The 26,356-nt window shown below is 52.5% G+C and overlaps 1 pseudogene; it reads right to left on the minus strand.

The window, feature by feature from the left end:
* Positions 1-19,666: 19,666 nt before the first annotated feature.
* On the minus strand, positions 19,667-20,678 carry LOC123347070 (annotated as a pseudogene).
* Between the last annotated feature and the right edge of the window lie 5,678 nt (positions 20,679-26,356).

The raw sequence follows: 26,356 nt of genomic DNA on the forward strand, positions 1-26,356 counted from the left end.
TTAAGAGAAAGGTTGAAAGCCTGCACAGAATGGAAGATGGGATGGTTCAGCAAGGAAATCTACCACACGGAGGTCAGAAAGTGTAGGGAAGGTTTTTAATAAATCTGTAAACTTGGGGATCATATCCTAGGAATGGAGAATTGCAAATATACTACCTCTATTTAAGAAAGGGAAAAAAAGTGAGCCAGGAAACAACAGAGCTCTTAAATTTGACCTCAATTTTATGCAAGATCTTAGAAAAAATTGTGAAAGAGAAAGTAGTAAAGGAGATAGAGGTAAACAGTAACTGGCATAAAAAAAACGTGGTTTTAGAAAAGATCTGGACAACCTTGAAATAAGGAGTAATAGAAATGGGATGAAATTTAATAGTTCAAAGTGCAAGGTCATGCATTTAGCGACTAACAAGAATTTTTGCTATAAACTGGGGACGTATCAGTGGGAAGAGACAGAGGAGGAGAAAGATCTGGGCGTATTGGTTGATCAGAGGATGACCATGAGCCGCTAATGTGATGCGGCCGTGAAAAAGACTAATGCAGTACTAGGATGCATCAGGTGAGGTATTTCCAGCAGAGAGAGGGAAGTGGTAGTCCCATCATACAAGGCACTGGTGAGACCTCATCAGGAATACTGTGTGCAGTTCTGATTTCCTATGTTTAAGAAAGATTACTTCTAACTGGAACAGGTGCAGAGATGGAGAGGAGACTCAAAGAATTTATGATTGCTCTCTATAAATACATTAGAAGGATAAACACCAGGGAGGGAGAGGAGTTATGTCCATTAAGCGCCAATGTGGACACAAGAACAAATGGATACAAACTGGCCATCAACAAGATTATGCTTGAAATTAGATTAAAATTTCTACCTACAATGTCATGGAGCCCATCTGCGACTGCTAGCAGCAAATATCTCCTATGTCTGGTGATGGGACACTAGATGGGGAGGGCTCTGAGTTACTACAGAGAATTCTGATGGGTTTAGCCCACATGCTCAGGGTCTAACTGATCACCGTATTTGGGGTCGGGAAGGAATTTTTCCCCAGGTCAGATTGGCAGAGACCCTGAGGAGGTTTCTTCCTCTGCAGCATGGGGCACAGGTCACTTGCAGGTTTAAACAAGTGTAACTGGTGGATTCTCTGTCCCTTGAAGTCTTTAAACCATGATTTGAGGACTTCAGTAACTGAGCCAGAAGTTAGGGGTCTATTATAGGTGTGGGCAGATGAGGTTCTATAGCCTGTGATGAGCAGGAAGTCAGAGTAGATGATCATGATGGATCCTTCTGGCCTTAAAGATGTCAGGAGATTCTAATCCATCATTTCCTTTGGTAGTTTGTTCCAATGGATAGTCACACTCATTGGCAACAAACTGTGCCTTATTTCTCATTGAAATGTGTCTGGCTTTAGCTTCCAGCCATTGGTTCTAATTGTGCCTTTTCCTGTTCGAAAAAACAGCACCTTGATAACCAGTGTTATCTCCCCAGGAAGGTGCTGATACGCTGTGATCAAATCACCTCTGTCTCCTCTTTGATAAACTGAACACATCGAGCTCTATAAGTTTCCCACTGGAAGATATTTTCTCCCGCTCTCAAACTGTTTTTCTGGCTCTTTAAACATATGTTTTAAAATGCTTTAAAGTCTATTAGTCATTAGATCATCCAGTCTGAGCTCCTGCTTAACAATAACCACAGAATATCCCCCGTACCCCTACACTGAGCTGAGTAACTTGTTTCGCTAAGATGTACCTTCCAGAAAGGCAGCCAGTCTTGATTTGAAGATATCAGCCACGGATTGCATCAGCCCTCGCCCCGCAGCATCGTGCTGGCAGCTGAAGTTGAGTTATTTGTCCACTGTAGGTTTCAGATTAGCAGCTGTGTTTGTCTGTATCCTCAAAAAAACCAGGAGTACTTGTGGCACCTTAAAGGCATTTAAAACGTTCACCCCAGCGCTGCCCACGGTATTCCAGAATTGGTGTCACCAGTGCTCTTTATAGAGGTGAAATCCCCTCCCTGCTCCCCTGTTTATACAGCCACTCTGTGGGGTGCTCAATACTGCCCAAGAAATGCTGAGGGCCCTCAAGCCCCATGGAAATCCAGGGAGGAGATACTCAGCAGTAGACATGAAGCATCTGAGGATTGGGCTGGGATGGTGCATAGGTATCTGCCCCCCAGAAAAGTCTGGAGTGGCAGCTGATAAGTAGTTGAGAGACTGAAGGCCACGGTCCCTGAGAAAACAATGATCTGTCAGGGAGAGAGAGATGGGGAGATCCAGCCAGCGAGCAGGAGGGTGAGGGGAGGACAGACAGAGGGATGTGTAAGAGCAGAGATGATACCTGGGTCTTCTTTCTGATTCATCAGTTTTTCTAGCTGTGAACCACAAAGAAATCGACTCTGAGGTCCTTACTCCAGCAGAGCTCCCAGCGTGTGAGGACACTGTCCAAGGGGGGTGTCTCAGAGCAAGGGCTTCCTATGCACAAGGACCTGAGGATTTGCCCCAAAGCTAGTGAGACTTACCTTCAAACCTCCGCATGAAGCAGCGAGCTCCCCATCGCCAGCGACTGGGTCTGGTGTCAGTCAGCCTTCTTGTCTCAGTTTGTGGGCAGACACCTGCCTGTGGCTGCTGGGATGGGCGTCTCTCACTGCCTGGCTTGATTGTTGGCATCACACAAACCCTTAATGTTTCCCGCTCTGGATTCTTGCAGGGTTTATCAGGGAAAGCAGCCAGCCCCTGGCCCTTGCCACTGTTGCTGGGATCTCCCTTGGGACTGCTGCCAGTGATCGTCTGGATTCCCTCCTGTTGTGTATTTGGTTGTCATGGTTTTGTTGCTATGGCAACTGAGTTAGATTATTATGGGTTAGCTCAACCGGTTTCAACCGGCCGAGGGAGCTCTCTGTATATATGTAAATAAAATGGAGGTTTTGGTTAGCTGCCTGCTCTCTGGCCTCAAGTGATTGCTTCCTACACCGGCTGCCCCAAGGATATAACACTGGCGACAAGGGTGAGACTCCGGTGCTGCTCCAGTAACAGAAGGAAGTAGAAGTTAAGGTAAAGAACAAACAAACAAAAAAGCTGCTTGTTGCACTGACTGTGAAAGTGAAACTAAAAATCATGGCTACTCTGACCAGGCCCCTGGAGCCTTTTGATGAGAATACAGAGCAGTGGCATGTGTATACTGAGCGTTTTGAGCTTTTTGGTATTGCAAATGACATTAGAGAAGCGAAGAAGGTGCCAATATTCTTAAGTGTTGTAGGGGCTAAAACCTACTCTCTGCTACGCAGCTTACTACACCCTGTTAAGCCTGAGACTAAATCTTACAGTGACATTGTGGAAATCCTGGGGTCTCATTTCTCCCCAAAACCACTGGTAATTGCTGAAAGATATAGGTTCCACAAAAGAGACCAAAAGGAAGATGAAACAGTTGTACAATTTGTAGCCATTTTAAAAAAGCTACAGCATCTTCCGCTTAAGGCAACAAAAACTGTTCTGAAGACGTATACGGGAGAAGCTGTGCCTATGCTGGGCACTATTGATGTTAAGGTGGAGCTCAATGGACAGGTGGCTAAATTGCCACTGTTTGTGGTGAGAGGTAACTACCCAGCCTTAATGGGTAGGTCTTGGCTTGGGAAGATTCAACTGAACTGGGCAGAAGTGCACCGGATGACTAAAGAAGAAACCAGTCTAACCCCTATACTAAGGAAACATGCTGCTGTTTTTGGAGATGATTTGGGAAGTATGAAGGGAATCACTGTGACATTGAACATTAAACCTGACAGTCCACCAAAATATCTGAAAGCCCGAACTGTGCCATATGCCATCAGGCCAAAGGTTGAAGCAGACCTGGAGCGCCTGGTCACCAATGGAGTCCTAATACCAGTTACCCATAGCTCATGGGCCACTCCTATCGTTCCAATAGTGAAGAAAGATGGCTCTCTCCGGATTTGCGGGGATTTTAAAGTCACTGTCAACCCAGTGTTGTGTGCAGAGCAATACCCGCTTCCCCGCATCGATGACCTCTTCGCAGGCCTGGCTGGGGGACAAAAGTTCAGTAAGATTGATCTGAGTCAAGCATATTTACAGATGCATGTCGATGAAAAGTCCCAAGAGCTGTTGACTATTGTGACTCATAAGGGGCTTTATCGATACTGTCGTCTACCCTTCGGAATAACATCTGCTCCCGCCCTGTTCCAGAGGGCTATGGACCAGATCTTGTGTGGCTTGTCAGGAGTTCAGTGCTATCTGGATGATATCCTGGTCACTGGAAGAAATGAAGAGGATCACTTAAAGAATTTAGAGGCTACCCTACAAAGACTGGAAGAGTATGGCCTATGAGTTCGCAAAGACAAGTGTGAATTCTTCAAGCCCTCTGTTGAATATTTGGGACACATCATTGATTCTGCAGGTCTTCATAAGGCCCCTGCAAAAGTTAAAGCTATTGTGGAGGCTCCCCCACCTCAAAATGTAAGCCAGCTGCGCTCATTTCTAGGACTCCTGAACTATTATGGAAAGTTCATCTCACAGTTAGCCACACTGCTAAAACCACTTCATGAGCTCCTTGGGCAGAACAAGGCCTGGAAGTGGACTGAAGCCTGTGATGTTGCGTTCAACAAAGCTAAGGATGCATTGCTAAATTCTGAAGTTCTAACGCACTTTGATCCATCCTTACCACTGCAATTGGCCTGCGATGCCTCCCCTTATGGAGTGGGAGTAGTCGTGTCACATATTATGCCTTCAGGAGAAGAGAGACCTATTGCTTTTGCTTCACGCACTCTAAGCAAAGCAGAAACTAACTACGCCCAAATCGAACGTGAGGCATTAGGAATTGTTTTTGGAATTCGGAAGTTTCATCAGTACCTGTTTGGGCGAAAATTTACTCTTCTCACAGACCATCGACCTCTGACATCAATTTTTGGACCTTACACAGGCATTCCCCCATTAGCTGCTAGTCGTATGCAACGTTGGGCATTGTTACTTTCAGCACACACATATGAAATCAAATATCGGAAATCCACTCTACACGGCAATGCAGATGGCCTCTCAAGGTTGCCTTTGCTGGTCAAACACCAAGATAGTGCCCACAAGGAAATCTTCTACTTTGAACAGGTAGAGAATACACCCATCACTGCTACTCAGATAAAGAAGGCAACTCGCGTTGACCCAGTATTGTCCCACGTTATGGACCTGGTGATGCATGGAACATCTCGACAAACCTCTCCGGTCTCATCCGACCTTGTTCCCTACATGTCCAAGCGGACGGAGTTATCGGTCCAAACTGGTTGTTTGTTGTGGGGGAGACGTCTCATTATTCCACCACCCCTGAGATCACAGATGTTAGAACAGCTACATTCCGGTCACTGTGGAATAGTGCGCATGAAGGAAATTGCACGAAGCTATTTTTGGTGGCCTGGACTGGACAGCGCTATTGAAGAGAAGGCAAAAGCTTGTATGTCATGTCAGGGTGTGAGGAATGCACCCCAGTGGGCACCCCTACACCCATGGGACTGGCCTGAAAACCCGTGGCAACGTATTCACGTTGACTTTGCTGGCCCCCTTGAAGGAAGCATGTTCTTGGTGGCAATAGATGCCCATTCTAAATGGCCAGAAGTCTCTATAATGCAGTCCACTTCTGCAGAGAGTACTATCCAAAAACTACGAGGACTCTTTAGTCGTTTTGGTCTGCCAGAACAACTTGTGAGCGACAACGGACCGCAGTTCGTTTCTCAGGAGTTTCAAAATTTTATGAAGGCAAATGGGATACACCACATCACGTCAGCACCATATCATCCGTCCACCAACGGATTAGCTGAAAGATTTGTGCAGACAATGAAAAACGCTTTGAAATCAGCAAGGGGACAACACTCCATTCAAAAGCGTCTGGATACCTTTTTACTTTCCTACAGAAACACACCTCATGCTACGACCCACACATCTCCGGCCTTTCTAATGATGGGACGACAGCTGCGCACTTGCTTTGATCTGCTGAAACCTTCTGAACCCCGACAAATTGTGCAACATCAGCAGCAATATCAAGTCATCAGACGGGCACCCAGAGCAAAAGACCGAACCTTTAGCCCGGGACAGCCAGTTTTGGCTCGGAATTATACTTCCAGAGCTAAATGAGTTCCGGCCACAGTCATCACTCAAACAGGACCTGTTTCCTACACAGTCCGGACTGCAGAGAATCTTACCTGGCGGCGACATGTAGATCAGCTGTTGCCAGGTCATGCCAGTCCTCAGGACCCATCTGCAGTTGAGGGGTCTGACTTCACCTCTTCTGGTGAGGGATCGAATCACGAGTCACCTGTTCCTGACTGTTCTCCTCCATTACTGCCGGCGGCTGAGATATCCCTTTGCCCAGCACGAGCTGATACCACCTCCTCACCTGTTCGTGCTGCGGACCCTGAGCCCCTAGTGCTTTCGGGTGCAATAACACCAGTAGTTTGCCGTAATCCACCTAGAGACAGAAGGCCTCCTCATCGGCTGGATCTTTAGCTAGGGCGAACCCACGGTTATGGGGCAAAATAATCCCCAGGGTTTAGCCGGGAATGGAGGCAGTCTACCCTCCTTCTCTAGTCTAGTGTGTGTTTTATTTAGGGGATGTTCTTATTAGGGGGGGAGGAATATGTTGTATATTTGGTTGTCATGGTTTTGTTGCTATGGCAACTGAGTTAGATTATTATGGGTTAGCTCAACCGGTTTCAACCGGCCGAGGGAGCTCTCTGTATATATGTAAATAAAATGGAGGTTTTGGTTAGCTGCCTGCTCTCTGGCCTCAAGTGATTGCTTCCTACACCGGCTGCCCCAAGGATATAACACCTCCATAGGGGTATTGATGCTGTGTTACTTGTTAAAACACTGTAACATCATGAGAATGCAACAAAGAGTCCTGTGGCGTTTGTTTGTTGCTTTTTACAGATCCAGATTAACACGTCTTCCCCTCTGATACCTGATCACAAGAATGGCCACTCTGGGTCAGACTAACGGTCCATCTAGCCCAGGGTCCTGTGTCTGGCAGTGGCCGGTATCAGATGCTTTAGAGGGAATGACCAGAACAGGGAAATTATCGAGTGATCCATCCCCTGTCATCCAGTCCCAGCTTCTGACAGGCAGATGTTTAGGGACACCCAGAGCATCTTGGCTAATAGCCATCAATAGACATATCCTCCATAAACTGATCTAATTCTTTTTTGAACCCACTTATACTTTTGGCCTTCACAATATCCCCTGGCAATGAGTTCCACAGGCTGACTGTGCGTTGTGTGAAGAACAACTTCCTTATGTGTGTGTTAAACTCGCTGCCTTTTAATTTCATTGGGTGACCCCTGGTTCTTTTTGTATGTGACAGGCTGCTGTGGGGTAAGCGGGGGGCAGGCTGGCTCTACAACCTCCCTCCCCTTCTTGCTGGGGCCTCATCTGTGGACCAGGCTGGGAGAGAGACAGTGACCCCCACACCGGAGAGTGGGGCCTGACAGTTTCACTGAGCTCCACCAAAGGTATCTTCACCAGCCCCCTAGGGTGATATGGGCCTGAGGGGGGAATCACTGGCTGGAATGCTCTGGCCTCTGATATGTAGGATATGTTACTTAAATAATCAGAATGGCGGTGGAGAGTGTCTGGGGGGATTGTGAGTCTGGACCCCTCTCTCTTTCCTCAGCTGAGTAGAAAGGAGCACCGTGCAAATCACCTCCAAAGATTTTATCTTTTGGACAGAAAACTGAAAACAACAGAACATTGTTTTAGAGAGGGAGAAGGTGGGTGAGGATATAAACTGGACACTAGGAAGTTTAGACTTGAAATTAGACAAAGGTTTCTAACCATTAGAGGAGTGAAGTTCTGGAGCAGCCTTCCAAGGGGAGTAGTGGGGGCAAAAGACATAACTGGCTTCAAGACTAAGCTTGATAAGTTTATGGAGGGGATGGTATGATGGGATAGCCTAACTTTGGCAATTAATTTGGCAAATGATCTTTGATTATCAGCAGGTAAGCATGCCCAGTGGTCTGTGATGGGATGTTAGATGGGGTGGGATCTGAGTTACTACAGAGAATTCTTTCCTGGGTGCTGGCTGGTAAGTCTTGCCCACATGCTCAGGGTTTAACCGATCGCCATATTTGGGGTTGAGAAGGAATTTTCCTCCAGGGCAGATTGGCAGAGGCCCTGGAGGTTTTTCGCCTTCCTCTGCAGCATGGGGCACGGGTCACTTGCTGGAGGATTCTCTGCAGCTTTAAGGTCTTCAAACCACAATTTGAGGACTTCAGTAACTCAGACATATGTTAGGGGTTTGTTATAGAAGTGGATGGGTGAGATTCTGTGGCCTGCTTTGTGCAGGAGGTCAGACTAGAAGATCATAATGGTCCCTTCTGACCTTAAAGTCTATGAGTCTATGAGGTGATATCTTTGACGGGGCCAACTTCTGTTGGTCAGAGAGTCAAGCTTGTGAGCTTACACAGAGCTCTTATTCAGTCTGTTGAATGTACTCAATATCACAACTAAATACAAGGTGGAACAGATAGTTTATCATAAGTAGTTAACAAACATTTCAAGGGACCATTAAAGTTGAAGTGATCCTTAACACCCCTCCAGTCGTGGGAGGGACAGGGGAAAAGGCAGCTGTGTTTCTGTGTGTGTGTGTGTGGCGGGGAGGAGATTAGTTGGTTACAGTTTGTTGTACTAAGCCATAAATTTAGTGTATCTATTCAGTTGATGATTTTTAATATCTTCCAAAGTTATGAATTTAAGTTCTCAGGCTCATCTTTTGACAGGGTTGTGCAGATTTCCCTGAGAATGAGGACTGAGAAGTCAGATGTAGAGTGATCGCTTTGTGAAAAGTATCATTAAACAATTACAATCCACACTCGATGGGGATCACATCCTAAAAGAAATCTTTCCTAAACCCCCACTTCTGGCTTTCAAACAGCCCCCCATTCTTTCCAAGCTCATCATCAGATACATGTTCCCCACAGATCAGGACACACCAACTCAAAGCAGCATCAGATCCTGCCAAAACAACAGATGCAGAAGCAGCAGACATATCTCCACTGCTACGATGAGCAATGCTCTCCCCAACACACCTTTCAAGATTCATGGGTCCTATATGTGCCTATCACAACATGTGGTGTACTTCACCCAGTGAATCAAATGCCCAGACAACAGCTATGTGGGTGAAACCAGACAATCGCTATGCTCTCAGATGAACGGACACAGAAAAATGATAAAAGACAAACACTGTATCACCTCTGGGTGAACACTTTTCACAAAGAGATCACTCTAGTGCAGTCTCTTGAAATATGTTAACTGCTTATGCTAAGCAATCTGTTCCGCCTTGTATTTAGCTGACACACTGAGTACATTTCCCAGTCCTGAAGAAGAGCTCTTCTGTATAAGCTTGAGTCTCTCACCAGCAGAAGATGGTCCAATAAAAGATATTACCTCACCCTCATTGTGTGATGGGATCCCCAGGGTACAACCTGGAGGTGTGGGACCGCTGTGTCCCCTTAACTCTCCAGCCTGGGCTGTCTCTCACAACACTAGGCCAGTGACAAGCAGCAAACCCATCCAGGTGCTGTGATGACTCAGCCATCAGCTTGTGGAGACCCACACTCAGTTAAATTGCATGAATGTTCTCTAAGCCAGTCATGAATTATACAGAGAGAGGAACCAGCCAATCACCCCAGCCTTGTAACCGTGAAATATACCGTCTTACCCTGATCGAGACTCCCTTGGACAGTGCAAGATCATTAATTAGTTCACCACGTCAGCAAATGAAGGTAGACATGCAACAGCCCATGTTAAGCTGAGCTGAGATTTCCCCAAGCACTTCAAGCAAAACCACATGGTTTTAGGTAAAATATAAAACAGATTTATTACCTACAGAAAGATAGATTTTAAATGATTATTAGAAGCAGGCATAGAGATCAGAGTTAGTTACATAAGAAATAAAAATAAATTTGCAGTCTAAATTCGACAAATGAAGCAAGATTTGAATCACACAGTTTCTCACCCTAAGATGTTACAGGCAGCTCACAGTTCTCTATACACAGGCTGGAATCCCTTCCCAGCCTGGGACCAATCTTCCCCAGTTCAAAGTCTTTGTTTTCCAGATGATCTTCCAGATGTTGAGATGGTGGAGGAGAGAGGCCAAGTATTGATGTCATTGACCCTCTGTGACAGGGTGGTACTCACCCCTGCCGCGCCTCCTGCTGGTCGGTCCCGGAATGTCCCTCGGTCCGGCCCTGGAGCACCCCCGGCAGGCCGGTGACCCGCCTGTTCTCTGGCCCCGGCGTCCCTCCCTGGACCCGGTGCCCGCTATCTATAATTGGGTCTCCCCCTCCCAGGGGAACCCCGCGCTACTATCCCCGCCTTGCCTCAGTAGTGGCTACTGACAGTCATGGTCTAGCCCCACACCCTGGGGCAGACTGCAGTATCAGCCCACTCATCACAGGCAAAGGGGGTTTGGACCTGCTGCTTCGTCCTACCCCTGGGCTGACCCTTGCAACCCACAGTACCTATGGCCCTTCGCTAGGCCGCAGCCTGGGGCTGTCCTGGCTAGAGCTTCCCTGGCTCCTCAGCCTATCCCCCAGCTCTGGTTCACCCTAGGTGCCTTCTCAGCTCCCTAAGCAGCTAGGCCCATCTCTCTCTGGAGCAGAGAGAGACTCTGCCTGGGCTCTAGCTTCCCTGCCTCTTATAAGCCCCAGGGCTTCAGTTTGGGGCGTGGCCTCCAGCTGTAGCCACTTTCCCCATCAGCCCAGCCTCCAGCCGCAGCTCTCAAGCCCTGCCAGGCTGCTTTTCCAAGCCCTCAGGGCCGGAGCAGGGTCCACCCTGCTACAGGGAGCACTCTGCTTGCTTGGGCTGCCCTGCTGGCTGGAGTGCCCCCCCTTCTCTGGCTGCCTTGCTGGCTGGAGCTCCTTCACCCTTCCTGGGCTGCTGCTGCTGGCTGGAGTGCTTCTTCCCAGACTGCTGCTCCTGCTACAACTGCTGCTGAGTGGGTGAGTGAGGGGTGGGGGGGGGCCTTGCTGGCCAGCCCCCACTCCCCCACCTCTGGAGGGAGAAGCCAGGACCCCACCACCACCACTACAGCTACCACCTGTGGGGGGTCCTCCCTGCCTGGCCACCAGGGCTGCTGGAGGAGGAGAGGCTGCTGCTGCTGGAGCTGTGTTTGTCCCGGGGAGCTGCTGGAGCCTGGAGGAGGATTGAGAAGACCACCGGCTGCTGGGAAGTGCACAGGAATCTGAAGACCACTGTGGAGGGGGCCTTAAAAACTGAGTAACTCTTTGACTGTGCTCTAGTGGTGGGGGTTTAGACTGTGTTTGTGGGGACACAGGGGGTGAGGCGTTGAGCCTGCCCCCTGGTCCATCTGTGTCCCCCCCCAACCCCCACCACCACCGCTGCCCCCTCCACCACCCCTGCTGGCCCCTTACCATCTGCCTCAGTTCCTGCCTCTGGGACTCAGCTGCTTGCCTGGCCTGCCGCGCCCTATTGCCACCGTTTGGGCCTCCAGCAGCAGCCAGCCAGCCATTGACTTTGCACAAGCGCTTGTGGGTGCACGCACCCCCCCCCTTCCCCGGACTCCCCCCTGCCCCTCTGCAACAGGCCCCCTAGCTTTGCCCCTTGTTGCCTGCCCCGTTTGCCCCTTGTGGCCCCCCCTCCCCCGCCCCGCCCAGCTTCAGTTTGTTTGCCTGCCCCGCCCGTCTCCCTTTGCAGCTTTGTTTGTCCTGCCCCAGCCCTGAAGCCAGCCCCTTAGTCCCTCTGCCCCACTCCCAGCCTGGTTGCTCCCCTCCCTCCGCGGCCCCTCGCCCTGATTAGCCCCTCCCCTCGTGCGCCCATAGCCCCATCAGTGCGCTTGTGCCTCTCCCTTGTTTAAGTTGCCCCTCTTGCACTGCACCCCCATTGCTCTTGTTTCCCCTCCCCTCCCCTAGTGCAGCTAGAGGAGCCGGTTTTCGATCTTCTGTCGGTGACTACCCCCCCCCCCCGAAGTCCTTGATAGTCCCCGTATCTGCCCCCCCCCTCTCTATTGTTGGCACCATCCTCCCTGCCCACAGCCTAGCAGGGAGGAGTAGGTGACCTGTCCCTTACCCCCACCCCCCTTTCTCCTGTGTTTGCCCTCCCTCCCCGTTCAGCATGGCAGGGGGCGCGGCGGGTGGGATTCCCGGACGACGTCTGCCCCCCCTCCCTCGCCTGCTCCCCCCAAACGCCTCCCGGTCTCGACCTCACCCGCCGCTGCCGGACCACCTGCCACCGCTCCCGCTGAGGCGCCGGCAGCGGCGACCGACGGGGTGCCCTCTGCTGCTGCCACGTCCCTCGCCCCTTCCGCCTCTGGGGGAGCCCCCCCAGCCGGCGGAAAGGGCCAGGGCAAAAAGAAGGGAAAGGGCCCCGCTAGGAAGACGAAGCCCTCCATGGCGGTGCCTGCCCCCGCTGCCGCGGCCCCGCCACCGGCCGCGGCGTCCCTCCCCGCTGTTCCCTCCACCAGCTCTGCGGGTGTCCCTTCCTCGGCCCCCAGAGCGTACGCCCAGGTGGCGGCGGCCCCCCCGCCCGCCGCTACGTCATCTCCCCCGACCGCCGCCTCCGCTACCATCTACAGCGGCCGGGGCCCCTTCCCCACCTTGACCCGGAAGCACGGCGTCCGTTGCCTCCTGGTGCCCGCCTCGCCCCACGTGGAGACCTACGTGCGGGCGTTGGCGAGGGTGGTGGGGCCCACGGCCATCGTGGCGGCCTCCAAAATGTACGGCAAGGTGGTCTTCTTCCTTGCCTCGGAGGCCGCCGCACAGGAGGCGGTGGAGAAGGGCCTGGCGGTGGGGGGCGTGTTCGTCCCCCTGGAGCCGCTGGAGGACCTGGGGGTCCGTGTCGTCCTGACCTCCGTCCCTCCCTTCCTGCCCAATGCCGCCCTGTTACCCGCCCTCTCGACCCTGGGGAAGCCCATTTCCATTGTGAGCCCTCTCCCCTTGGGCTGCAAAGACCCCGCCCTCCGTCACGTTCTCTCGTTCCGCCGGCAGGTGCAGATTCAACTGCCGCCGGCGGCGCGTGGCGGAGAGGCGCTTGAGGGGTCTTTCCTGGTCCCCTACCAGGGGGCCCATTACCGGGTGCACTATTCGACGGGGGAGGCCCGGTGCTTCCTCTGCCGGGCGACGGGGCACGTCCGGAGGGACTGCCCCTTGGCCCGGCTCGGAGGAGTTCTCGGGACCCCCGAGCCCCGGCAGGGTGCCGGCCCCGCCATCGCCGGTGCCCCTGACCGCCCGGTACCCAGAGTCGCCCCTCCTCCCCCTCGGTCCGTCACTGCTCCCGCTCGGGCCTCAGGGGTGCATTCTCCGGAGCGCCCAGATGAGCGGGAGAGCCCCGCCTCCGCTGCCTGCACTCTGGCGGGGCCTGTGGAGGAGGGTGCGGCAGGGGTACTGCCGGGCATGGGAGGGGGCTCCCCAGGGGGACTCCTCCCTCCCTCCTGTTGTTCCACCAGTGCCTCTCCCAGCCCCCAAACTGTCTTCCCTACCCCCCGACCCGATCCCTGTTGACCAGCCCGCAGGCGATGCCATGGAGGGCTGGACCCGGGTGGAGGGTAAGCGGGGTAAGCGGAAGGCTCGGGCTCCGCCCGTGCCACCTGAGGCGGAAGCCCCCTGTAAGACCAGACGGGGGGCCGCAGGCACCGAGCCTTCCGCCATGCCCACGGGGACAACCCATCCGCCGATGACGGCTAGGGCAGACGTGGCAGCGCCGGAGGGTACCACCATCCCTCCCCCGCAGTCCCCCCCTGCGGAGGCCTCCGCTGCGGCCCCTCCTGGTCCCTTGCCGCCTGTACCCCCTGCAACACCCGAGGTGAGCGTCGCCTCGGGCGCGAGTGGGGAGGACCCCGGGGTGGTGGGAGGCGAGCTCCCCTCCATCTTCGAGGAGATCGAGGCCCTGGGTCTGACCCCGGTCACCCCGGGGGAGGACGACCCTCTGCCGACGGGCCTTGATCTAGCCGACCTCACCCCAGCTTCCCCTTCCCCATGCTCCACCAACCCTCCAGCTGCGTCTGCTCCCGCCTCCGAGGGTCCCCTGGACTCCTCGACCTGCCCGGCTGCGGATGGCACCCCGCTGCTGGCCGCCGAGCCTGTTGGAATGACGGCCGGTGCCTCGTGGCAGGGAGATGGGCTACCGGGGGTGTCCCTCGGTGGTGCGGAGCAATCGGGTTCCTTCCCGGGTGGGGGCCCCCCTGAGGCTTCCACATCTCCCCGTGCCGAGGCTGCTCTGCCTGCCGTTGAGCCTGAGCCCGGTGTCGTTGGGGACCCCCTCCCTTCCCCTCCAACTCCCCTACCTGGCCGCGAGGAGCCTCTTACTGATGGCTCAGCTCCTGAGGCCCAGGGTCCCGTCTCTCTCCCTCCCCCCACCCCTGCTCCTGACCCCAGCCCTGCCCCCTCCACCTCCCATGATATTATTGCCGCCCCTGGGGCTGTCTCCTTCCCTTTCCCAGAGGATGACTCCCAGGGAGCGGCCTTTGAATTTCACAGTCCCGACCCACTAGGGGCTGCAATCTTCCCTCCGCCGCCCCCCACTGAGCCGGGGTCCGCCCCTTGCTTGCCCGTCCCAGTCGGCCACGGGGCTGCGCCAGAGGCCCCACCCCCCCATGTGCTGAGAGAGGAGTTGCAGGAGTTCCTGGAGGACGTCCGGGGCTCCCGCAACAAGGTCGTGCTTGCTCTCCAGCGCTGGGGGGACTTCCACCAGCTCCTCCTGGCCACGCGGGCCCTCATAGGGGAGGGCAAGGGGACCGGGAAGCGGAATGTCGCGGCTTACCACCGGGCGCGCGGCTTCCGTGACTCCCTGCTCGCCTTCGGGGTGGGCCACAGTTTGCTGCGCGGCCCAACGGGAGCCGTGAGCGCCCCTGCTGATGTAGATCCCCCCCAGCCCTCCTCATGGCAGTCATCACCTTTGCCACACTAAACACCCGGAGCTGTAGGGTGGGTTTCCGCAGGAGCCAGGTGCTCTCCTTCCTTCGGGAGGGGGGGTACTCCGTGGTTTTCCTGCAGGAGACCCACACGGATCCGGCCGCCGAAGCTAACTGGCGGCTGGAGTGGGGGGACGGGGTCTACTTCAGCCATCTCACCACCCATCAGGCTGGAGTGGCTACCCTGTTCTCCCCCGACCTACGGCCAGAGGTGCTGGGGGTCGCCGAGGCTGTGCCGGGCCGCCTGCTGCACCTCCGGGTCCGCATGGCGGGGCTTGTGGTCAACCTCATCAACATCTATGCCCCGGCATTTGCCCCGGAGCGGCTGCAGTTCTATCGGCAGGCGTCCGCCTTCCTCGGCTCCCTGGATCCTCGCGAGTGCCTGGTCCTGGGCGGGGACTTTAACACCGTCCTCGAGGAGCGGGACCGGTCGGGAACCGAGCAGAGCCCGGCCGCCGCGGACGTCCTCAGGGAGATCGTCGCCCATCACTCCCTGGTGGACGTCTGGCGCGACCACCACCCGGACGACGCCTCCACGTACACCTATGTCCGGGTGGAAGCCCATCGGTCGTGCCACTCCCGGTTGGACCGCATCTATCTGTCCCGGTTCCATCTCTCACGGGCCCAGTCCTCCAGCATCCGGCCGGCCCCTTTTTCGGACCACCACCTCGTCACTGTGACGGCCTCTCTCTGCGCGGAGAGGCCGGGGCCGGCCTATTGGCACTTCAACAACAGCTTGCTGGAGGATGGGGGCTTCGTGGCGTCCTTCCGGGAGTTCTGGCTGGCCTGGCGAGGGCAGCGGTGCGCCTTTCCCTCGGCGCGGCGGTGGTGGGACGTGGGGAAGGTGCGCGCCCGGCTCTTCTGCCGTGACTACACCCGGGGCGCCAGCCGACGGAGGGATGCGGCGATAGGGCAGTTGGAGCGGGAGGTCTTAGAGCTGGAGAGGCGTCTGGCCGCCAGCCCCGAGGATCCATCCCTTTGCGGAGCGTGCCGGGAGAAGCGGGAGGAGCTCCGGGTCCTCGAAGACCATCGGGCCCGGGGCGCCTTTGTTCGATCCCGCATCCGCCTCCTTCGGGAGATGGATCGCGGCTCCCGCTTCTTCTACGCCCTGGAGAAACGGAGGGGGGCCAAGAAGCACGTCACCTGCCTCCTGGCGGAGGACGGCTCCCCCCTCACGGATCCGGCGGAGATGTGCGAGAGGGCCCGGACCTTCTACGCGCGCCTTTTCTCCCCGGATCCGACCGATCCTGCCGCTTGCAAAGTGCTCTGGGACGGACTCCCGACGGTCAGCGCGGGCGACCGGGACCGGCTAGAGCTGCCTCTCACTCTGGCCGAGTTCTCGGAAGCCCTCCGTCGCATGCCCACCAATAAATCCCCGGGCATGGACGGGCTGACCGTGGAGTTCTACCGCGTGTTCTGGGACGTCCTCGGCCCGGACCTAGTCACCGTCTGGGCCGAGTCCTTGCGGAGCGGGGTCCTCCCTCTCTCGTGCAGGCGAGCCGTGCTCGCTTTATTGCCGAAGAGGGGGGACCTCCGCGATTTACGGAATTGGCGTCCCATCTCGCTCCTCAGCACGGACTATAAAATTGTCGCGAAGGCCATTTCGATTCGGCTAGGGTCCGTGCTGGAGGACGTGATCCACCCAGACCAGACCTACACCGTCCCGGGCCGTACCATCTTCGATAACCTGTATCTGGTCCGGGATCTCTTGGAGCTTGGGTGCAGGGATGGTCTGTCGTTCGCCCTCCTGTCCCTGGATCAGGAGAAGGCGTTCGACAGGGTGGACCACGGGTATCTCCTGGGCACTCTGCAGGCGTTAGGCTTCGGGTCCCAGTTTGTGGGTTTTCTCCAGGTGCTGTACGCCTCCGCAGAGTGTCTGGTCAGGCTCAACTGGACCCTGACCGAGCCGGTCAGCTTCGGGCGGGGAGTGCGGCAGGGGTGCCCCCTCTCGGGCCAGCTGTACGCCCTGGCGATCGAGCCCTTCCTCTGTCTCCTCCGCAGGAGGTTGACGGGGTTGGTGCTTCGGGAGCCGGAGCTGCGGCTGGTCCTGTCGGCGTACGCCGACGATGTGCTCCTCGTGGTCCAGGACCCGGGCGACTTGGCGCGGGTGGAGGCCTGCCAGGCCGTGTACTCGGCGGCCTCCTCCGCCCGGGTCAACTGGGTCAAGAGCTCTGGCTTGGTGGTAGGGGACGGGTGGCAGGCGAGCTCCCTCCCACCCGCGCTTCAGGCCATCCGGTGGAGCGCGGGTCCGCTGCTCTATCTCGGCGTTTACCTTTCTGCCACGCATCCCTCTCCGCCGGAGAACTGGCACGGTTTGCAGGGCAGGGTGGCGGAGCGGCTCCGGAAATGGACAGGACTCCTCCGGTGCCTTTCCCTCCGAGGGAGGGCACTGGTGCTCAATCAACTGGTCCTGTCCATGCTCTGGTACCGGCTCAACACCCTGGTCCCGGCCCGGTGTTCCTGACCGACCTCCGGCGGGTGGTGCTGGAGTTCTTTTGGCCAGGACTGCACTGGGTCCCTGCAGGGGTACTCCACCTGCCCCTGGAGGAGGGAGGGCAGGGCCTGAAGTGCCTCCGCACTCAGGTCCACGTCTTCCGCCTCCAGGCACTGCAGAGGCTCCTTTATGGTGCGGGTAGTCCGGCATGGAGAGCCCTGGCGCACGCCTTCCTGCGCCGCTTCCGAGGGCTCCGATACGACCGGCAGCTCCTTTATCTCGACCCGAGGGGCCTTCCGCGAGACCTCTCCGGGCTGCCGGTCTTCTACCAGGACCTCCTCCGGACCTGGAAGCTGTTCTCTGCGACCAGGTCCGTGGCGGCCACCGAGGGGGCAGACCTCCTCGCGGAGCCCCTGCTACACAACCCTCAGCTCCGTGTGCAGGTGGCGGAGTCCCCCGCGGTGCGCCAGAGGTTGGTCCTGGCAGAAGCCACCAGGGTCGGAGACCTCCTGGACTACGACCGGGGAGACTGGCTGGATCCCCTGACGCTCGCTCGGCGGATGGGGCTCTCCAGACCTTGTACTCCCCGGCTCGTACTACAGGAGGTGAAGGCCGCTTTGCCGCCCGCTGCTCGGGCTTACCTCGACCGGGTCCTGCGCGAGGGCACGCCCCGCCCACCCTCCACCCCGAGCCCTCCGGACCTCTTCATCGGGCCCCTGCCCCGTGGACCCGACCGGCCCCCCGCCCCTTCTCCGCCAGCCGGCTGCACGATCTGCAGCCGGTCCATTTCCAAACCGCGCCAAGGAAACAACTCTACGCGCTCGTGCTCCATACCGTCCACTTCCTCGCCCTCGTGTCCCGCCCCGACACCAAGTGGCGGGACCTCCTGCCACCTCTGGAGGGTGAGGAGCCCCGGTGGGCCAGCCTGTACTCCACCCTGGTCCCGAGGCCCGCCGGGGATATCAGCTGGCGGCTCCTTCACGGGGCCGTGAGCACGGGCGTGTACTTGGCGCGGTTCACCCCTGTCCCGGACACCTGCCCCTTCTGCGGCGTGAGGGAGACCCTGGCGCATGCTTACCTAGAGTGCGCCAGGTTGCAGCCCCTATACCGGCTCCTCACCGACATTCTGTTACGTTTCTGGCTGCACTTTTCCCCTCACCTCCTTATCCATGCACTCCCTATCCGTGGCCCCACAAAGTCGCGGGACCTCCTGGTCAACCTCCTCCTCGCCCTGGCAAAAAAAGCCATCCACGCGACCAGGGAGAGGAGGTTGGCCGACGGAGACTCCTGCGACTGTGGGGCTTGTTTCCGGTCCCTCGTCCGCTCACGTCTCCGGGCAGAGTTCCTCTGGGCGGCGTCCGCTGGCTCCCTTGACGCCTTCGAGGAGCAGTGGGCGCTGTCCGGGGTTCTCTGCTCGGTGTCCCCATCAGGCTCCCTCCTTATGACCCTTTGACCTCACTCCTGTCCCTGTTCTTTTCTTAGTTGTCCCCCGCACTTAGTGGGTTTCCGTGGCCCTGTAGATCCTCCCCTTGGGCTGGGGGGGGGATCCGTTAGCATGGGGCGGGCTTCCGCCCGCCCCCTCTCCCGGATAACCCAATAGTACACCCTCCTTATACTTTCTCTCCAGGTGCTAGAAAAAAACCTCGCTGTGACATGAGGTGGGGTAGTACCCACTGCTTACCTGCCCTCTGGAGTTTCTGGGAGAGTGGATTCTTCTTGATGGGCCATCAACGCCTGTCTAGCAAGCGATGGTTGCCTCTTTTTTGTTACAGAAAGGCCAGCTGTGGCCATCTTCCAACCTCCCAACACATTTAGCAATATTTCATAACATCACATACAATGAAATACCCACAATTCAACAGGATATTACTGTTCAGCGGATCAAGACTTCTTAAATGATACCTCCCAAGGCATAATTTGTACCAAACTCATCATAATCATATCACAGTGGTGAATATGGAGGTCCAGGGTTCTATTTTGAGGTACAGAGGGTCACACCTTGTCTTTGTAATATTCTGGGACCAACACAGCCACAACCACAGTGCATAACTTTTTTTTTTTTACAGTTTCTATCTGAACGTTTTCAGATGTCAGTTTCAAAAAAGCAATTTTTTTTTCATTTTTCAGGTTTCAGTTATTTTGATGAAAAGTCAAAACCTTCTCTCTCCTCATCTCCCTGCAAAATTCCAACCATTTGTATCTCTCATATATATGTGTGTGTGTATGTGTGCATGCACACACATCTCTTTGTATACTGAATTTCTGTATCAGGGCCCACTTAAACCCTCCTTCTTTCACAATAGAAACCAGATTGATTGATCCTCATTTCATTCAACTAGTCTGAATTCTTTGTGAAGGCCAGACATTTCCTGACAGCATTTCTCAGGGCCTCCTTGACCTCTCTGTTTCTCAGGCTGTAGACGAGGGGATTGGCCAGGGGAGTCAGGACTGTGTAGCAGACAGAGAACACTTTGTTCAGGGCTCTCAAGTTACTGGATTTTGGTAGCATGTAGACAATCATTATGGTCCCATAGAAAAGTGTTACCACAATGAGGTGAGAGGAGCAGATGGAAAAGGCCTTTTGCCTCCCGGTGGTGGAAGGAATTCTCAGGATGGTGCTAACAATACAGACATAGGATGTCAAGGTTAATAGAAATAGGGGAAACTGCATCTGGGAAGAAAAATATATAAAAAACCAGCATCATCTGGCTGGTGTCGCTGCAGGAGAGCTTTAAAATTGGTATGAGATCACAAAAGAAATGATCCATTTCATTGGGGCCACAGAAAATTAATTGTGACATAACACACATCATTATTGTACAAGGTAGAAATCCACTTATCCAACACCCAGCTGCGACTTGGAGGCACAACTTGCCATTCATACATGTTCCATAGTGCAGTGGTTTGCATATGGCTAAATACCGATCATAAGACATCGCTGCCAGGAGATAACATTCCGTAGTTGCTAGAAAACAAAAGACAAAAAACTGTGTCATGCAGCCCCCAACAGAAATGGTTCTGTCCCCAGTCAGGAAACTGGCCAGCATCCTGGGCAGGACGGCAGAAGTGTAGCAGGTCTCCAGGCAGGACAAGTTCCCCAGGAAGAAGTACATGGGAGTGTGAAGGTGCTGATCAGTCACAGCTAGAGCAATGATGAGGATGTTCCCGGCCATGGTCACAATGTAGATCACTAGGAAAACCAGGAAGAGAAGGATCTGCAGTTCTGGGAGATCCCCAAATCCCAGGAGGATGAATTCTGTGAAATCTGTCTGATTTTCCACATCTCCTTTCTCCATGAGCTGCATCCTGTGATAGTGATAGTTAATGAACTTCAGTAGATTTGACTGTACTATGAAATTAGAAAATTTCCATCTTTTGATCCCATAAGAGTTCCCATTACAAACTGAGAGCTGGGTTTATATTGTCTCTCAACTGAGAAACTTTTTCATTTCAGAGAGATTCATAGAGATTCCTCACACACCCCAAAGAGCTGTCACCCAGTTAATTTGCCCCTCTTCTGCCCCATACCCCAACTTTTTTCATTCAATGATTCTTAGATTTTAGACCAAAAGGGACCATTTGGGGATGGAGGTTGGCACAATTGATTAAAAGAGCTTTAAACTAGAAACTTGGGGAAGATGCTCATGTAATCTCCGTGCCTGATTCTAGCATTGAGAGGAAGGAAAATCAAGTAAGAAAGAATACAGCAATGGAGAAAAGAGCCAAGGTGGGTAGGAGAATGGACATTAAGAGGAAGGATAGTGCTGATGCCTGTGAGATAGGTGATATGGGAAGTAGAATAACTGTACCCAATCAGGCAAGGAATGTGGGCGAAGCCAAGCAGCAACAGTTAAGATGTTTGTACACCAATGCAAGGAGCCTGGGTGACAAAATGGAGGAACTAGAACTACTGGTGCTGGAAGTGAAACCAGGTATTATAGGGATAAGAGAAACATGGTGGAATAACAGTCATGACTGGATACCAGGTATTGATGGGTATGTGCTGTTCAGGAAAGACAGAAATAAAGGCAAAGGTGGTGGATCAGCATTGAATATTAATGATGAGATAGATTGTAAAGAAATTAGAAGTGATGGACTAGTTTATGGCCAAAATCACTTTGGGGAAGTGATAGATTGGAGGACAAATGCTACAAAAAATAATTTTCCCTCTGCTGATACTCACACCTTCTTGTCAACTGTTGGAAATCGGCCACCTTGATTGCATTGGCCTAGTTGGCACTACAAAAGTAATTTTCCCTCCCTTGGTATTCACCCCCTCTTGTCAACTATTGAGAATAGGCTACTTTCACCTTGAGTTGGCTCGTAAGCACTGACACCCCCCCACCACCACTTGGTGAGGCAACTCCCATCTTTTCATGTGCTAGAATATATATTATGTTTGCTGTATTTTTCACTCCATGCATCTGATGAAGTGGGTTCTAGCCCACACAAGCTTATGCCCAAATACATTTGTTAGTCTCTAAGATGCCACAAGGATTCCTCATTGTTTTTGCTGATAGAGACTAACAGGCTACCACTCTGAAACTAATAATAGTAGGGACCCAGATTTTCCTGGAGGTGATTGCTGACAGATTCCTTCACTAACTAGTTGCTGAACGAACAAGAGGTGATGCCATTTGAGATTTGGTATTGGTGAGCAATTAGGACCTCATAGAAAAATTGGTTGTAGGGTACAACCTTGGTTTGAGTGATCATGAGCTAATTGAGTTTAAACTAAATGGAAGGATAAACAAAACTGGATCTACAACTAGGGTGTGTGATTTGAAAAGGGCTAACTTAAAAAAATTAAGGGAATTATTTGGGAAGTGGTCTGGTGTGAAGAACTTCATGATCTGAATGTGGAAGTGGCTTGGAATTATTTTGTCAAACTTGCAGAAGCAATCTGAAGCCCGCATCCCAAGAAAGGGGGAAAAATTCATAGGGAAGGGTTGCAGACCAGCCCAGATGAGAAAGCTTCTCAAACAGGTGATTAAGAGAAAGCCTGTAAGGAATGGAAGATGGGATGGTTCAGCAAGGAAAGGTACCACATGGAGGTCAGAAAGTGTAGGGAAGAATTTTAATAAATCTGTAAACTAGGGGATCATATCCTAGGACTGGAGAATTGCAAATATACTACCTCTATTAAAGAAAGGTGAAAAAAGTGAGCCAGGAAGCTACAGATCTGTTAAATTTGACCTCAGTTGTATGCAAGATCTTAGAGCAAATTTTGAAAGAAAAAGTAGTTAAGGACATAGAGGTAAACAGTAATTGGCATAAAATAAAGGTGGGTTTAGAAAAGGTAAATTGTGCCAGACCAACATGATCTCTTTCTTTAAGAAGATAACTGATTTTCTAGACAAAGGAATTGCAGTAGATTTAATCTACCTGGATTTCAGTAAAGCATCTGATACAGTTCCACATGGGAAATTATTAGTTAAATGGGAAAAGATGGGGATTAATATGAGACTTGAAAGGTGGATAAAGGAACTGGTTAAAGGGAAGACTACAATGGATCATACCGAAAGGTGAACTGTCAGGCTGGAGGGAGGTTACTAATGGAGTGGCTCAGGGATCGGTCTTGGGACCAATCTTATTTAACATTTTTATTACTGACCTTGGCACAAAAAGTGGGAGTGTTCTAATAAAATTTGTGGATGACACAAAGTTGGGAGTTATTGCCGATGTGGAGGAGGACCAGAATATCATACAAGAAGATCTGGGCGACCTTGAAAACTGGAGTAATAAAAATGGGATGAAATTTAATAATGCAAATTGCAAGGTCATGCATTTAGGGACTAACAACACAAATTTTTGGTATAAACTGGGGACATATCAGTTGGAAGTAACAGAGGAGGAGAAAGACCTGGGTGTATTGGCTGATCACAGGATTACCATGAGCCACTAATGTGATGCGATCGTGAAAAAGACTAATGCAGTCCTAGGATGCATCAGGTGAGGTATTTCCAGTAGAGAGAGGGAAGTGGTAGTCCCATCATACAAGGCATTGGTGAGACCTCATCAGAAATACTGTGTGCAATTCTGGTTTCCTATGTTTAAGAAAGATGAATTCAAACTGGAACAGGTGCAGAGATGCGTTACTAGGCTGATCCGACGAATAGAGAACTTTTCTTATGAGAGGAGACTCAAAGAACTTGGCTTGTTTAGCTTAACCAAAGGAAAGCTGGGTTGATATGATTGTTTTCCACAAATACCTTAGAGGGATAAACACCAGGGAGGGAGAGGAGTTATTTAAATTAAATACAAATGTGGACACATGAAAAAATGGATACAAACTGGTCATCAACAAGATTACATTTGAAATTATATTAAGGTTTCTAACCATCACAAGAGTGAAGTTCTGGAACAGCTTTCCATGAGGAGCAGTGGTGGCAAAAAATGAAACTTGCTTCAAGACTGAGCTTGATAAGTTTCTGGTGTGGATGGTATGATGAGATTGCCCATAATGGCATGGAGCCGATATGCAACTGCTTGCAGCAAATATCTCCAGTGGCTGGTGATGGGACACTAGATGGGGAGGGCTCTGAATTACTACAGATAATTCTTTCACAGGTTTTGCCTGATGGGTTTTGCCCACATACTCAGGGTCTAACTGATCACCATATTTGGGGTTGGGAAGGAATTTTTCCCCAGGTCAGATTGGCAGAGACCCTTGGGGTTTTTCATCTTCCTCTGCAGCATGGAGCACAGGTAACTTGCAAGTTTAAACAAGTGTAAATGGTGGATTCTCTGTCCCTTGAAGTCTTTAAACCATGATTTGAGGACTTCAATAACTCAGTGAGAAGTTAGGAGTCTATTACAGGAGTGGGTGGATGAGGTTCTGTAGCTTGTGATGTGCAGGAAGTCAGAGTAGATGATCATGATGGTCCCTTAAAGTCGATCATTAAAAGTCACACTCATTGGCAACAAACTGTGCCTTATTTCTCATTGAAATGTGTCTGGCTTTAGCTTCCAGCCATTGGTTCTAATTGTGCCTTTTCCTGTTCGAAAAAACAGCACTTTGATAACCAGTGTTATCTCCCCAGGAAGCTGCTGATACGCTGTGATCAAATCACCTCTGTCTCCTCTTTGATAAACTGAACACATCAAACTCTATAAGTTTCTCACTGGAAGAATTCTTCTCTAGCTCTCAAACTGTTTTTCCGGCTCTTTTCTGCTCCCTCACCTATCTTTCAACATCTGTTTTAAAACACTTGAAAGTCTATTAGTCATTAGATCATCCAGTCTGAGCTCCTGCTTAAAAATAACCACAGAATTTCCCCTGTACCCCTACACTGAGATCAATAACTTGTTTGACTAAGACGTACCTTCCAGAAAGGCAGCCAGTCTTGATTTGAAGATATCAGCCACGGATCGCATCAGCCCTCGCCCCGCAGCATCATGCTGGGAGCAGAAGTTGAGTTATTTGTCCACTGTAAGTTTCAGAGTAGCATCTGTGTTTGTCTGTATCTGCAAAAAGAACAGGAGTACTTGTGGCACCTTAAAGGCATTTAAAACATTCACCCCAGCGCTGCCCACGGTATTCCAGAATTGGTGTCACCAGTGCTCTTTACAGAGGTGAAATCCCCTCCTTGCTCCGCTGTTTATACAGCCACTCTGTGGGGTGCTCAATACTGCCCAAGAAATGCTGAGGGCCCTCAAGCCCCATGGAAATCCAGGGAGGAGATACTCAGCAGTAGATATGAAGCATCTGAGGATTGGGCTGGGATGGTGCATAGGTATCTGCCCCCCAGAAAAGTCTGGAGAGGCAGCTGATAAGTAGTTGAGAAACTGAAGGCCACGGTCCCTGAGAAAACAATGATCTGTCAGGGAGAGAGAGATGGGGAGATCCAGCCAGCGAGCAGGAGGGTAAGAGGAGGACAGACAGAGGGATGCGTTAGGGCAGAGATGATAGCTGGGTCTTCTTTCTGATTCATCAGTTTTTCTAGCTGTGAACCACAGAGAAACGGACTCTGACGTCCTTACTCCAGCAGAGCTCCCAGCATGTGAGGACACTGTCCAAGGGGGATGTCTCAGAGCAAGGGCTTCATATGAGCAAGGACCTGAGGATTTGCCATGAGGTTAGTGACACTTACCTTCAAACCTCCACATGAAGCAGTGAGCTCCCCATCGCCAGTGAGTGGGTCTGGTGTCAGTCAGCCTTCTTGTCTCAGTTCGTGGGCAGACACCTGCCTGTGGCTGCTGGGATGGGCGTCTCTCTCAGCCTGGGTTGATTGTTGGCATCACACAAACCCTTAATGTCTCCTGCTCTGGATTCTTGCAGGGTTTTTCTGGGAAAGCAGCCAGCCCCTGCCCCTTGCCGCTGCTGTTGGGATCTCCCTTGGGACTGCTGCATGTGATCGTCTGGATTCCCTCCATAGGGGTATTGATGCTGTGTTACTTGTTAAAACAGTGTAACATCATGAGAATGCAACAAAGAGTCCTGTGGCATTTGTTTGTTTGTTTGTTTGTTGCTTTTTACAGATTCAGACTAACACATCTCCCCCTTTGATATCTGATCACAAGAATAGCTACTCTGGGTCAGACTAATGGTCCATCTAGCCCAGGGTCCTGTTTCTGGCAGTGGCCGGTGTCAGATGCTTCAGAGGAAATGACCAGAACAGGGAAATTATCAAGTGATCAATCCCCTGTCATCCAGTCCCAGCTTCTGACAGGCAGAGGTTTAGGGACACCCAGAGCATCTTGGCTAATAGCCATCAATAGACATATCCTCCATAAACTGATCTAATTCTTTTTTGAACCCACTTATACTTTTGGCCTTCACAACATCCCCTGGCAATGAGTTCCACAGGCTGGATGTGCGTTGTGTGAAGATCAACTTCCGTGTGTGCGTGTTAAACCTGCTGCCTTTTAATTTCATTGGGTGACCCCTGGTTCTTCTTTTATGTGACACGCTGCTGTGGGGTGAGCATGGGGCAGGCTGGCTCTACAACCTCCCTCCCCTCCTTGCTGGGGCCTCATCTCTGCACCAGGCTGGGATAGAGACAGTGACCCCCCACACTGGGGA

This window comes from Mauremys mutica, chromosome 12, assembly GCF_020497125.1.
Source record: "Mauremys mutica isolate MM-2020 ecotype Southern chromosome 12, ASM2049712v1, whole genome shotgun sequence".
NCBI lineage: Eukaryota > Metazoa > Chordata > Testudines > Geoemydidae > Mauremys > Mauremys mutica.